Source organism: Rhinolophus sinicus, linkage group LG04 (genome assembly GCF_036562045.2).
Source record: "Rhinolophus sinicus isolate RSC01 linkage group LG04, ASM3656204v1, whole genome shotgun sequence".
NCBI lineage: Eukaryota > Metazoa > Chordata > Mammalia > Chiroptera > Rhinolophidae > Rhinolophus > Rhinolophus sinicus.
Window position 1 is genome coordinate 33,081,902 of NC_133754.1, and position 15,732 is coordinate 33,097,633.

Genomic DNA, 15,732 nt, shown 5'->3' on the forward strand with positions numbered 1-15,732 from the left:
TGTTGCTAACCATTTTTAATATCAGAGATATTATTCATTATGAATTTGTAACAACTAGACAGTTAACCAAATTTACTATTTGGAAGTACTGAAAAAGGCTGTGTGAAAAGTTAGATGACCTGAACTTTCCACTAACAATTCATGGTTCTTGCATCATGACAATGCTTCAGCTCACACAATACTGTTTGTGAGGGAGTTTTTAGCCAGTAAACAAATAACTGCATTGGAGCACCCTCCATACTCACTTGATCTGTCACCCAATGATTTCTTTCCGTACCCGAAGATAAAGGAAATATTGAAAGGAAGGCATTTTGATGTCATTCAGGACATCAGGGGTAATACAATGACAGCTATGATAGCCATTCCAGAAAATGAGTTCCAAAATTCCCTTGAAGGGTGGACTAGGTGCTGGCATCAGTTCATAGCTTCCCAAGGGGAGTACTTCAAATTGATAGTAGTGATATTCAGCAATGACCTATGTAGCATTTTTTCTAGGATGAGTTTGCAAACTTAATTGTCTGACCTCATATACAATGAAATATTGCTCAGCCATGAAAGGAAATGGGCTCTTGCCATCTGCAGTTGCAAAGATGGACCTGAAGGGTATTGTGCTGAGAGGAGTACGTCAGACAGTGAAAGACAGATTCAATGTGATTTTGCTTATATATGAAATCTATAGAACAAAATAAACAAACAAACAGCAAAAAACTCATAGATATAAAGAATATTTTGATCATTGCCAGGTGGAAAGGTGGTTGGGGTGGTGGTTCAAAAGGGGGAAGTGATAAAGAAATACAAATTGGTTGTTACAAAGTAGCCATGGGGATGTAGGGTATAGCATAAGGAATATAGTCAATAATATTGTAATAACAATGTATGGTGTCAGATGGGTACTAGATTTATTGGGGTGATAGACGGGAGGGGGTTGGGGGAGAAGGTGAAAAAGGTAAAGGCATTAAGAAGTACAAGTGAGTAATTTCTAAATAGTCATGGTGATGTAAAGTAAAGCATAAGGAACATAGTCAATAATATGGTAATAAATATGTATAGTGCCAGGTAGGTACTCAAGTAGTCAGGGGCCTCACTTCTTACATTATATAAATGTCTAACCACTATGCTGTACACTTGAAATTAATATAAAATAATATTAAATGTCAACTGTAATTGAAAAATTTAAAAAGTAGGAAAAATGTGAAGGGGAATAAGAGGTTAAAATTTCCAGGTATAAAAACAAGTCATGGGGATGTAATGAAAAGCATGGGGAATATAGTCAATAATATTGTAATTGCAGGGTACAGTGTCAGATGGTAGCTGGACTTATCCTGGTGATCACTTCTTTAGGTATATAAATGTTGAATAACTATTGTGAACACCTGAAACTAATATAGCATTGTATATTAACTATATTTCAATAAAAAAATATTTTAAAAAAGAAATATGTAAACTCAACTGGGATTCTTCACTGGATTCTGGAATATAAAAAAGTAATTAGGAGAAAATCTCACAAAATTCAAGTGTGCTTTATGGCACTTAATACTATTGTGCCAATGTTAATTTGTGGACTTGATAATTATACCATGACTATGTAAATTGTTAACATTAGGGGGAGATAGGTGAAGGATATAAATGAATTCTGAAATATTTTTGCATATATTCTATATGCTTAAATTATTTCAAAATAAAATATTGAAAACATACTTAGGGTACACTTTATTTATCTTGGTAATGGTCCATTGAGTTATTTGATCAAGGATGTTATAAAATTAAATGACTGTTACTTTCTATCTGCAAAATAGTTATATATAAATTCATCTTACCCATTTATAAATTATTAAGAAGAAAGGCATTGAGATTAAATTACATGCAAAACTTAAGAAGTTATTTTAGATTTGATGTTTTATATTCATTCAATATTTTTAAATAGGTATAAATCATATTCATGAAAATGAATAAAAATCAGCAATTAGAAAATTCAGCACTTTGTGAAGTTTTATACCCAATAAGCAAATAGTTTTCATTATAAGCACATTTTAGTTGTTGCTTTTTGTGTGTGTGGCACTATGTTAGCAGGACAAAAATCTGTTTGGTATGTGTCATTTTTGTTTATTAAACTAATAATATATCATCTAATGCACACTAACCTTGTATTACCATCTGTTTGTGAATAGACATTTCCAATAAAATAAATTACCAAATCTTTCTTCATATTAGAAATAAAAAAGTGATTTGTAATATAGCAAAAGTGAGGTCAAGTCAGAATCTTTGAACTATAGTAATTTGACAACCTTTTAAAACATCATACCTCCAAGGAAAAACTTCCAAAGCTGTTAGAAGTTTATTATATGCAACATTGCTGATTCTAGCGGGCAGTCTCCTTCACAGATGGCAAATGTTTAGCTACCATTTCTACAATTTATCGCCCCAGGACAGATGTTCTACACACTATTTATTCCCTTGTGATCTGCTGTTTTATTTGTGAAGTTCTATCTGAAAGAGATGAAAGACAAAATGTAATCTTTTTGACCTTACATGTCAGTCATCTGACTAATATTGCTGCCAAAATTCTAAAAATTACCAGATTTAAAGAATAGAAGAAAAGAGAAAACTACGTAAGTATATCAGAAAACTAATGTTAGACTTCTTTAAATACCAAATTAAACAAAAACAAAAACAAAACAAACAAACAACAACAAAAAAAAAACTTTAAAAGTATACTGAAAGTACAGATGTAAATTCATGATAATTTTACTGGTCGTCATCCTTATTACTACTTACAAAAAGAAGAAAAAAAAGTCTTATTATTTCCTGTTAGTCTTGTCCTTTTGCATATTTTAATAAATGCAGTGGCTTATTTCTTCTATACTAACAGGAAAATAAACTAAAAACTATTATTAAAACATTTTAACCATCTGGTAAAGGCCATTTCACCTCATCACTTAGGCAGATGTTCAACTGAATTCAACTGAATTACGACAGCATAATAATGCCTATCATTTGAATTTACATGTGGGTATAGAGGAAAAGTGACTTTTTAAAATGTGTAACTTCTATTAAATAGAAATATATTGATTTTTTTTTTTTTTTTAATCTCTTCGTTCTCTGTTTCTCTGCTCTCCTGTCACACTGTGCCCTGGTGATGGGGAGTGGAAACATGGTAATATTGCCTGCATACTTAGATCTAGAGTCAGAAGATATGGAAGAATCATTTCTCCTCTCTTTGCAACTAACCAGACTGATTCCCCCTGGGTTTGGGGGTGTCGGGGAAGGGTAGAAAAAGGGGGTAAACCAGACAAAGTTACAGCACATTAGACTAGTATTCTGCTTTATAGGGAAAGGTTGGAGTTTACCTCTTTTATACAAAGTAAGAACAAATTATGTTTGAGAACGGACAATAAAGAATTACGCTAGTCGTAATATTTGGGAATAGGTGTTCTAATGTTTTTAGCTCATTGGCTTCTGCAAAATCCCTGAAGGGTAGACTATTTGAAGTACTTGAGATTTCTTTTATTTATAACCATAATAAAGCACTCACCATCTTTTGCCTCTGTACTACGCTCATAGAAAACAAAGTAACTCTCTATAGCACATCTGCCTTCAGAATTGGAAACAGTGCAATTCTTAGGTTTGTCTTTGTAGGACAGAGTACCATGTTTTCACTCTGAAATTCATGGCAATTGATTTCAGAAAAAATATTCAACACATTAACCTATATTTATGGATTTTTTTTGTTTTATGTTTGAGAGGTTTATACATATAATCTGGTCACATTTGCCATTGTTAGTAAAAGTCTTAATTCTTAATTGCATATTTTCTTTACACCATGAGAAGAAAATATTTTTTCTGAAATATTTTTAATTTCATTCATGTCATGTCCAAGTCTAGAGTGGAGACTAATTCTATTCAATCTCTTCAGGGGAAAATCAGGCTGCTCCTCAAAAGCTTACTAAGAGTTCATTAAAGTGATAAAGCCTTAAAGTACAACTAGGGGTCAGTTTTTAATTTCTAATGATTTTTTTTTTTTTTTTTTAAGTCAGGAACTACTTCCATGTTATTGTTACAAAAAGTATTGGTAGGGAGTCCAATATTTTTAATTTGTGACCCCATCACTTGGCTACTTTGTGATTCTCTTAGTATTTAATGTGTTTTATATTCATAGTAATGACTCAAGCTGCACAGTATAAAATGGAATTTAATTATGGAAAGTGTTCAAAGTTTCAAATAGTGCATGCTTTTCTTTGTTTCAGGTTTAGTACATTTACCAAGACATGACTAATCCCTAAAATCTATAGAACAATAATATATGGTTGAGTTTATGGACACTCATTCAAGGATACAAATTGCTTTTTTGGACAGTCTCATTTTATGAATCTCCTTCAGACATCCATGTCAATGTGTTCATATATGAGATGCACCAAGCTTAAGCATGGCCTGTAAATAATCACAAGAAATTCAAAGAAGAAAATTTCAGATGTGATGGGTATAAACCAATCAAAAATATTTGGTACTTCAAAGGTTTTATTGCCACGGAATTAGAAAGCATTATCAATTGGATAACATCTCAAAGAGGTAAACATTGAAGGTATTAGATTTACTTAACATGAGGAAGATAAACTTAAGACAATACTACTATAATTACCTTTAAATGCTTTAAAAAACGGTCTTTCAGTCAGGTTAAAGGAAGACATGTTACATAAAATCTACCTCAACAATTCCCATAGCTTGAAAACGACAACTTATATTTCATGTTATCAGCCAATATAAGATAAGTGGAAATTCGCCTTAGAGTATCTTGTCTCAGTGACCCAGGGTGACAGATTTTCCATAATGTGTAATATTACCCATCAGCAAGACCATGGATAGTGAAAATGGCAAATCATGTATCAGCTATTCATGGTATCTGCCCAGATTCCTTAAGTCCTCTCACATTTCATTGCACAAAGAAAATCTCAAGCCATATTTGACTTAAAAGAAGTGGGCAATTGTAGTCTTATAATGTGCCCAGAAAGAGAAGAGCTAGAAACGTTGGAAAACAGCACTAAGTACAACTGCCATACAGAAAATTGATACCCCACTCAATCCTGGCAAGACAGGTAAGTTTATGTGTGTGTGTGTGTGTGTGTGTGTGTGTGTGTGTATAACACTCCTAAAAGTATATGCAGATTCTTACACGACCCCATTATGCTTAAAACTAAGATAGGTAGCCTTATTTGATTTAATTATATATAATTCAAATAGGTAATGCATTTACATAGTTCAAAAATAAAATTTGTATAAACATTATACACAGAAATCTCCTTGCCACATGTCATACATAATCCTACTCTCCTGCCTTGTATATAAATATATTTGTTATTTCATCCTTCTAGAGATTTTTATAATACTAATTCAAATATATATTTATTGTTAAACACCCTTTCTTAATAGAAGTTAGAATTCATAAAAGCATTTTACAGTGAATTATGTGTGTGATTGCACCAGTAATTTAAATACCCTATGACATAGATAAGATTGTGTAATACAAATGTTTTTGAATGCAAGCTGTAATGGTGTCAACATTTCTTTTAAGAAATTATTGATAGAAATAGTTCAAATTTAGAATGATAATGTTGAGTTCTCTAGTATGAAAAACTGTGAATTAATGAAATTTTTTGTACTTTATCGTAAACAATTTCTAACACAATTCTCCAATTATTTAGATACATCGTTATGTTACAATCTGAGGAAGAGAACATGAAAAATACAAAATATAACATGGTTTCTTCATTGAGCTTTAAAGCAGAAATAGGATCAATTGTGAGAATATATACTAAGATGTGACTTGAATTTTGATCATAGTCTGTCTATAACTTAAGCAATATATTTTTGCATTCTTCACCGGTCAATTAGAATGAGTTCAAAAGCCATGACCTATGCATAACAAACAACTAAAGCACCTTATATTTTGTTTCTTGTGGTTTATAGTCTAATAGTTAATAGAGTTGTCCTGTGGTCAGATTGACTCTGTTCAGATATCAACCAGGTCTCTCAGAAAATTTGAAAACCCAGGATTATAGACTGAATGTTTGTGTCCCCGAAAATTCATATGTTGAAACCTGATCCCCAATGTGTTAGTACTAGGAGGTGGGTCTTTGGAAGATTATCAATCATGAGAATAGAGCTCTCATGAATGGGATTGGAGAGTGACCTCATAAAAAAGATCTGAGAGAGCTCCCTGCCTCTTCTACCATGTGAGAAGACCATTGTTTATTTACCAGGAAGTTTCCTCACCAGACCTGAATCTGTAGGCACCTTGATATTGCCCTCCCCAGCCTCCAGAAATGTGAACGATAAAGGTATATTATTTATAAGCCAATTATTCTATGGTATTTTGTTACAGAAGCCTCAATAGACTAAGACACCCAGCAAATTACTCATCCCTTACCTAGGTATTTCTCATCTGTAAAATGAAGAATAACTGTATTATCTTAATTTATGGTATTTTGTTATCTGTGAGAATTAAATGCAACCACAAATGCAAAACTGAATAGTAGAGGCATACAGCAATTACTCAATAAATGTAGGTAGTATTATTATAGCTACTTATGAAAATTTTTCATCTTCCCAGATCAAAATTTAATCAGTGCCCCAATTGTATACAGTTGCTTTGAAGCCCTGTCTGTTATCCTTAGCTGTGATAGTTGGTGTAGATTCTCATACTCTAAATTATCTGAGTAACAATTGCTACAAATGTGGCACCGATCATTGGGAACAAGTGCCAGGCTGAGTGTGTGTTGCCCCTTGTAGAGCTTTTAAGGGCTGATAATTAAGTAAAAACAAACAAACAAAAAAGTTTGGAACTTACAGTTGGTAAAGATAAAAGTAGCATGCTTGGAATATGACAAAGAAGATATTCCTAATAATCCAGATTTCAAGCGTTCCTATCTCCTCTAACTTTACCACCATGGCTAAGTACAACGTCTCATATTTGCTTTCTTTGAATATCACCTTCACCTATCTCCCTTTAAAACTAAAAAGTCTGTTTTCAGAACTTTATAACCAATTTCTAAGTCTGGACTCAGATTGCTTTCCATATTTTTCTCCTCAGACTATTCCCCAACATAAGCATTCATTCAACCAAACTGCTCTACAAGCTACTATAAAAGTGATTTTATTTTTTATTTTGATTTTTATGCCTCTCAACTTGTGAATCTCTAAAAATATTTGCAGTTTCCTCAGACAAAACCTTGACTATTTTAAAGACATAAATTTAAAAAACCTCACATTTTTACCCTTAGCAAGATAAGTTTTCTTCTTTCTCTTGACTGCAGTACATGGTAAAATCTCCCCTATAAATGCTATCTATTTGGTAGAATTAAATTAATATCCCTAAGTTGATATTCTTAAGACATATTTAAGTTAATAGCCATATTAACTCAAGTTTGGTAACTTCTTTTCTCCCTAGAGTGCTTAGACAATCATTTTTTTCATAAATAAATATTTCCAAATAATCTTTCATTCATTCCAAAATGAGGATTCTCTCTGTATTGATACACACAGGTGCACAAATGCACACTTGTGTGTGCATGCATTTGTGTACGTGTGTGTGCATGCCCAATCCAAGATAACTCCAGATACTGTTGAAAGCTGTCTCATTTGCTCTTCAAAACAGATGGAAATTGGGAGATCTGTGGCACAGCAAGTATGTCAATCACATTTCCCATGTGTTGGGTACATAAAATAAAATTGAAGTGCCCAAGCATGTTAGTTCCGATTTTGCCGTATAAACATATCTCACATTTGATCTTTGAAACGCCTTAGGTTGGAGTGAATAATGAGTACCAGTGAAAGCACTTGGAAACTATACATCACTATCTTTTATAGTTTTAACTTGAATATAGTATATTTTTCAGACCTGCTGTTCCCAGTCTGAATCATCATTATAGTCTCTTAGGAGGTTTAACTTGAATCATTCCCACACCATGCATCAGGGGTTACTGACTCACTGTGTCTCTCGCTGGTCTTTAAAATCAGGACTTCTAGAATGCTTTCCAGGTGATACTTTGAGAACCATTGTTTTTAAGGATTCAGAAAGTGAGCAGGCAAATAGGAAAGAGTTTTAAATACATATTTTTTTGTCACTAAGGTTAGGCTGTGCTCCTGTCATTGAACATGTAAGCATTCTTATACTTGGGATTTTTCTCAAAAATTTTTAGTCATTTTCAAATTCTAGGATCTTAGAGGATATCATAAATTCATGTCTTCACTATTTTACTCAACATAAACATATGCTTTGGAGTTGATGTGGGAATATACAAGTACATGTTTTTCAAATGTACTTATATATTACATTAACAATTATAATACTAGCAGTTTGGGACCCTTTCTAATTTTTCACATCTCTACTTAGGATAATATGTTATACAAGCAGACGTATAGCATTGGAGGTCTAGCCTGGGATGATGCTCAGTAAATGTAGAATAAGCCTTGGTTGAATTAGTACATGACTGTTTACAGTCAGCATTTTCATTGCTTTTCTGATTCCTAAAGTAATACCTAGATTTTGTGCAAAATAAATAGAACTCCACTACTCTGTCTGTAAAATTTAAGTCAAAATGCTGTCTATGCATGCTGGTGGGAGAACTGAAATCTCTAGAGTGATCTAACCGACTTTTGTAGTTTGAAGCAGTTTAAAGATGAGAATCTGAGTGGAGAAGTAGGTGTTATCTCTCCAAGATTACAACTTTATCTTAGCGAGATTGTTACAGGTGAGAGAACAAGGGCTGAGCATTTGAAGGATTCTCAATAGACATACATAATGTATTGCATGACATCTGTCAGGGAGGATTTTCATGAGCTCTGAGTAATTGGTCTGCAAATGGAATTACTATATAACCAAAGGCTTATGTGTCTTTTGAGTGCTCAGAGCTCTGTTGTATATCCTTCGTACTCTCAAACCCAAGCAAAGACACTCCTTAGTGATACGTAAATACCAATGGAAGAAAAGGGAGTCATTAATACACAGTAAAAACCATCTTCCAGAGGCAAAATTCAAAGCTTGGAAGAAACCCTGTGTTGATTGCTAGAGTGCAAAAAATGCATATGGGTTATTTGAAGTCAGAGCAAGAACTTTGCCTCAGTGATACTTGGGTGATATATCCAGCTACAGTAGAAATGTAGGTGACTCCATGGCAAGTATCTGTTATTCACATTTAACAAAGTGGGTTCATTTCTCCCATGTGTTGAAATTACTGTTGAAGCAGTTTTCATGTAATTATTACTTTGACAGAGATTTGCTAGGCTTAAAGGACCTGCTGTCAACTTCAGAACAACATGGGGGTAGAATAATAAGTGATATTTATGAAGAGAATCGATAGAATCCCTTTGATGAATTATTTATTTTCAAAAATAATATAAAAGATATTCTAAGTTTCCATATGAAGTTCTTATTTTTTATTCTGAGTTAAGTTTACTTAAAAGCATTACAAAATAAGATTTTTAAGAAAATATACATAAACTAGAACTGAAGAACTGCTCCTCTGAGAAAATGCAAATAGAAACATTTACTTTGTTGCTAAGAAGATATCTTCATAAAAATGGCCACTTTGTGTTTTGTTTTGTTGTTTTTTCACTTCTCTACATATAAGTATCTGTTACTTGTAAACTGCTTACTATGTGCCAGGCACTCCTTTAAGTATTGTAGATAGAACAGATTTAATGTTTCCAATAACTCTATGTGGTAGGGTCTGACTACTCTCATTTTACAGATATGGAGACTGAAGAACAAAGAGGCTGTGGGTGCTGCCAGGATCACACATTGAGGGATGATGTGTGGGCTGGACTGAAGCTTCTAACTGTCCAAGCAGGACAATACTATGAGGCAGCAAACGGAAGGCTAAGCGTATGGATTCTGGGACAAATATTGTCACAAATCAACTATTGCAATATCTCAAAAGATTCAAGATGTTTACCTTGAAATATCTTCTTTAAACCTCCTTAAGAATCACAAAAATTAGGTAGGTAGGTAGGTTCATTGGCTTTTTAACATCACATAACCAGTACATTTTGGTAATGGAGGAGAAAACAGGTACATTAAATTCTAATCACACATTGTATTGTGATAGAGTCAGATTTATTTTGGACGTTTAACTGCTGACGGCTTTCAGTTCCCACCTATCTATGTTCCTTCCTCTCTAGAACCACATCTGGGTAAGATGGTAAGAAAAAAAGCCCACCATCCCCTCTTCTACTGGTGGAAAAACAAACTATGCAAGTCCAGACCCAAGAGCTGGAACCTTGCTGAACTCCATCCACTAGCCACAATAAGCACCTCTAACTCCTTGCTCACGCCATTCTAAACAGGCTTGGGTGCCAATCCTGCCCGCCTCAGGAAATATCTTCACATGAGTAATAAGCCTTTTAAAAACCTCTTGATATGTGGTTGGCAGTTATGACAGTTACTCAAAACATTAAACATTGAGTTATGTTTTCATCCAGTAATTCTACTTCTGTATATATACACAAAAGAATCAAAAGCAGGGACTCAGAGAGTTGTTTACCATTTTCATAGCAATATTAGTCACAGCAGCCAAAAGGTGTAAATGACACCAATGTCCATCACGGCTAAATGGATAAATAATATGCAGTATACACATACGAGAAATATTATTCAGCCTTGAAAAGGAATGGAATTGTGACACATGCTACAATGTGGGTTAACCTTGAAGACATTATGCTAAGTAAAATAAGCAAGGCATAAAGGGATGGATTTTATGTTGCATGTGTTTTCCCACAATAAAATTTTTTAAAAATTATCCCAATGAAACAAAAGTTAGCATCTTATTACATGCCTTTACTCTCTCATATATGTATATATATTTATATATTCATATATTATATATATACACATATACACACACATATATATTTATATTCATATATATATATATATATATATATATATATATATATATATATATATATATATTTGACTTTTCAATGCCCTCCACATGCTATGAAACCTAAAGAAGTCTATTTTCTCAAATGAACACTGGATTGAGTGGCTTCCTGGAATTTTGATATTCTTTCCTTGAACTGTAAGACACCAATTCTAATAGGATTTATGAATAAAGCATATTCCTTCCATACTGATTCATACAATATTACTTTCAGTATTGACTTCAAAGAAATTAGGGTAACCACATTTACATTTCCCTTTCTTGCTTCCTCCCACAACATGCTTTAATATGGTAAAAAAGGACAAGACATATAATTAAATATTATACTTAGTAGTTAAATCTTATTAGAATTATGCTTCTACCCATACAGATTTCTGTGGTTTCCAAAGAATGTATTAAGCACAATTCTTTCCCTAAATCTGATTTACTTTTCCTATTCCAATGTAAGCCTTATAATCAGTATACTTAAGAGGAGCACATCTGTTTTCCATTTATATACCAGAGATCAAACCTTATAAAGATTCACAGAAAAACAACAACAAAATGAGGGATACAAATAAAATAGATATCTTAACTTTTATATATATATTAGATAATGCATCTTCCTCATCTCAAAATATAAGCCTAAATATTAGAGGAAGTACAGGATGTTGAATTAAATATAATTTGACTCCTGTCATCACAATTTTAAAGGGATCTTTGTGCAGTTTTTGAAATATGAGCAAAACCAGACTGAGAAGGCAGGGAAGACACTGAGGCCACCATTCTTTCCAGGGAAGACCTCATCTCAACATAATAGCATTATTTTGTTGTTGTTGTTGTTTGTTTCTTTATTGTTTTTTAATCTCTGCAGTCATTCCAAATGAGTAAAAGTGAACACTTTAATAAGGAACTTTAAGGTCATCTTTGTTGCATGAGGCTGGCTGTGATTCCTTCCACATTCTCATCCCAATTACTTTAAATTAGGGAGAATGCCCTCCGGTGATATTAACTTTCATCCACTTCTTTCACCAAACAGACTGCTTGTGGAGTGAAAATAAAAAACATTTATCATATTAGAAAACCATCAGCATAATTAATCACTTTGCAGTCTGAAATATTACAACAGGGCTTTGGGGTATGTAAAACGGCAAGAAGAGAGTAGAGACTGAAGCTCTGACTTTTCTAAAATATTCTATTTGAAGAACATAAAATCCACTATCATCTTGCAACAGATTCTCAGTTGAATCTTCTGTGCTTTTATGTACTCTAAGAAGATTGTCCCAACTACATGGAATTAGGGTATTACTTACATGCCTCAAATTGGTTATTTGAACAGGGATGGAATTTTTTGTGTGTGACATGTTTGCTCTACTTATAGCATATTAGTACATAAATAAATTATTGTTTAATCTGAAATATTGAAGTAATTTCCCCTATACAATTGGATAATTTATTTTATATCAGGGCCAATATCATGGGTTTCTAGTGCTTCATTAGAAAACCGAAGATCTTATCTTCTGAAAGAACAGACTTTTAGTGTTTCATCAGCATTTAACCAGAAAGAGTCAAAAAACAGTTTAGTGTTCAAGATCTATCCCACGTTTCCAAGATAACCAAGAGTTATCTGTGGTGGTCTCAGAAATATTCTATGCTCATAACTGTGGTGGCTTCGGTAGTTTAGGGAGAAATAAAAAATATCACACTAGAGAAGAGGTTTCAAAAAAAGGTACACTTTGCAAGAAAGAAACATCTTTGACGGTTTCTCAAAATAGAATGCTTATATTCTTAATAAAGCAAGATATATAATCAACAAATACAGATGGCTAAATTAACAGGAAATTCTCTTTAAATAATATCCTGAAAGTTAAACCCTCACTATTTTTAGACTATAAAAAATGGGGCAGCAGTGTGTCAGAAGAACTGAGTTCTAGCACTGAGTTTACGATAGTTTAATAAACTTTTGTTAATAATTTCATCAGTTTATGCTTGTTGATTCATTTCAAAACTGGGAATTATATTCAATACATTAAGTTTTTAGAGGGATTTTATGAGAAACAATTGGAGATGACAAAAGAGTGCTAGTTCTTTCACTTCTTTTCTGTGCTTTGCTTATCTTATCTTTCCCTAAGATTCTCAGGAGCATTCTCTCAGACCCTTGAGATACAGTCCTGCCACAGGCATTTGCCTCCTGCCACCACTTCAGGACTCAAATGAAGCCTCAGGCTGTCAACAGAGCAGGAATATGAAACCCAGAAAGATGGAGGAGCTGATTCCTTACAAACACACTTTGGGTCAGTGGAATATGAGAAATGAAAGACATCAGGAGAAAAAAAAGAGAGAGAGAAAGAAAGAGAGAGAGAGATACTTTCTTTTCTTCTCTCCAATAGACTCTCTCTCTCTTTTTTTTTTTTTTTTTTGCAGTCATAATTTCTCTATAGCCTCTCTAGAGATGCCCCAAGTGGCTGAATGACTGGCTGAATCTGTTCATGGTCAGTAGCCAGCCTAATAATACATCACATTGCTGGGAAAGACAAATATTAAACAACAGTATAGTCTGTAAGAGCTACTATACGAGATGTTCAGGATGATTAGGGATGCATACTATTTCTAATTTCATAACTAACCTTGTACAGGGAGTTTGAGGAAGGCTTCTGGGAGAAAATATCTTTTAAACTGAGGCATGCTTATTTGTAGGAATTTTCTTAGATGAATAGAGGTCATATATAAAGGCATCACTTTTTAGAATTCCCATAGGCAGAAGAGGATGTATATTTGGATGGCAGGTAGACAATGTGAGAAAGGAGAGAGAGGAAGGGAAAACAAGGAAGGGGGATGAGGAAGGGGAGGGGGCACATGAGGGACAGTGAGGCAGGTTTAGAAATCATTTTGTGTTAAGTAGCAAAACTATCCTAACATAAAACAATACACTTTTAAATAATTGTTCTGATTGTTATTTTAACTTAAGACTTTTGTGAATTTTTAGCATGCTAGCAATTAAGAGGGCATTTTATTCCCTTTTTGAAGCTGCCCTAGATGATCTATTCTTTCTTTTATTTCTCTTTTGTTTTGTTTACATCCCTAGGCTTAACTAAGAAATTATGCCTCACATTTTTACCACATTTCCTTTGCCATGAAATAAGCCACTGAAGGGATATTACTTTGTGCATTATAGTTAATTATATTTTTATAATAGATATCCTTTTATGTTATTCACTTTAAGATGGCAATTATGTAGAAAATCTTGCCACATAGATTTTTGTATCTCTTTCACTTTGCTCAGTTTCACAGGGCCTATTCAAAGTAGAGATCATAAAAATGGATGACTTGTTTTATTTTCCTACTTAGTTGAAAGTTTTAACATAGCATTAAGAATATGACCTGAAAGATGAATATGATAAATTATGAGTGTATATGATGTGGGGTATTTTTTTGCCTAAGTATTTGAAAGGATAGAAAATAATCAGTAGAATGTGTTTAAATGGCTTTTGCTTTGTTAGGTCTAAAAGGAAAATAAAATTTAAATCTCCTTTACTAAAACTCAATTCCCTCACATCAGAGTAAGTCATGGTATCTGTCATTCACTAAATTCATTTGAACTTAGATGTAATATGATCATTAAATTATGTAAATTCTAAAATTTATGTGAATAACCAAAAACAATCTTAAGAAAACCAAAGCTGGAGGTACACCATACTGCCTGAATTCAAATAATACTACAAAGCTATAGTAATCAAAACAGTATGGTACTGACACCAAAAAAAGACACATATAGCAATAGGACAGAATAGAAAACCCAGAAGTTAACCCATGCTTGAATGGTCAATCTACAACAAAGAAGGCAGGAATATACATTGGGAAAACGTCTCTTGAATAAATGATTTTTGGGAAAAGTGGACAGACATATGTGAAAAATAAGTTGCACCATTTTCTTATATCATATACAAAAATAAGCTCAAAATGGATTAAAGATATAAATGTAAGACCTGAAACTATAAAATCCTAGAAGACACAGGCAGTAAACTCTTGGACATTGGACATAGCGATATTTTTCTATATATGTCTCTTCAGCTAAGGACAACAAAGGCAAAAGTAAATAAATGGAACTACATCAAACCAAAAAAAAAACAAACAAACAAACAAACAAAAAAACCTTTTATACAGCAAAGGAAACTATCAACAAAAGGGAAAGACAATCTACTGAATAGGAGAAAATATTTGCAAATGACGTTTCTGATAAAAAGGTTAGCATCTTAAATATATAAAGAACCCATACAATTCAACATCAAAACAAAAAAACAACCCAATTAAAAAATAGGCAGAAAACCTGAAAGGACATTTTTCCAAAAAAGATGCAGATAGCCAACAGACATGAAAAGATGCTCAACATAACTAATCATTAGGGAAATGCAAATCAAAACCACAATGAGGTTAGCACTTCAAACAAGTCAGAATGGGTATTATCAAAAAGACAACAAAACACAAGAGTTTGTGGAAATATAGAGAAAAGGGAATCCTCACGCACTGCTAGAATTGTAAATTGGTGCAGTCACTAAGGAAAATAATATGGAGCTACTTCAATAAATTAAAAATAGAACTACCATACAACCCAACAAATCCACTTTGAGGTATTTATCTGAGAAAAGGCAAACACTAATTCAAAAAGATGTGGGCACACCTATGTTCATTGCAGCATTATTTACAATAACCAAAACATGGAACTAACCTAAGTGTCCATCAATAGATGAAAAAATTAAGAAAATTTGAGAGTTATATATATTTTATACAAATATATTTATATGTAAAATAGAATATTATT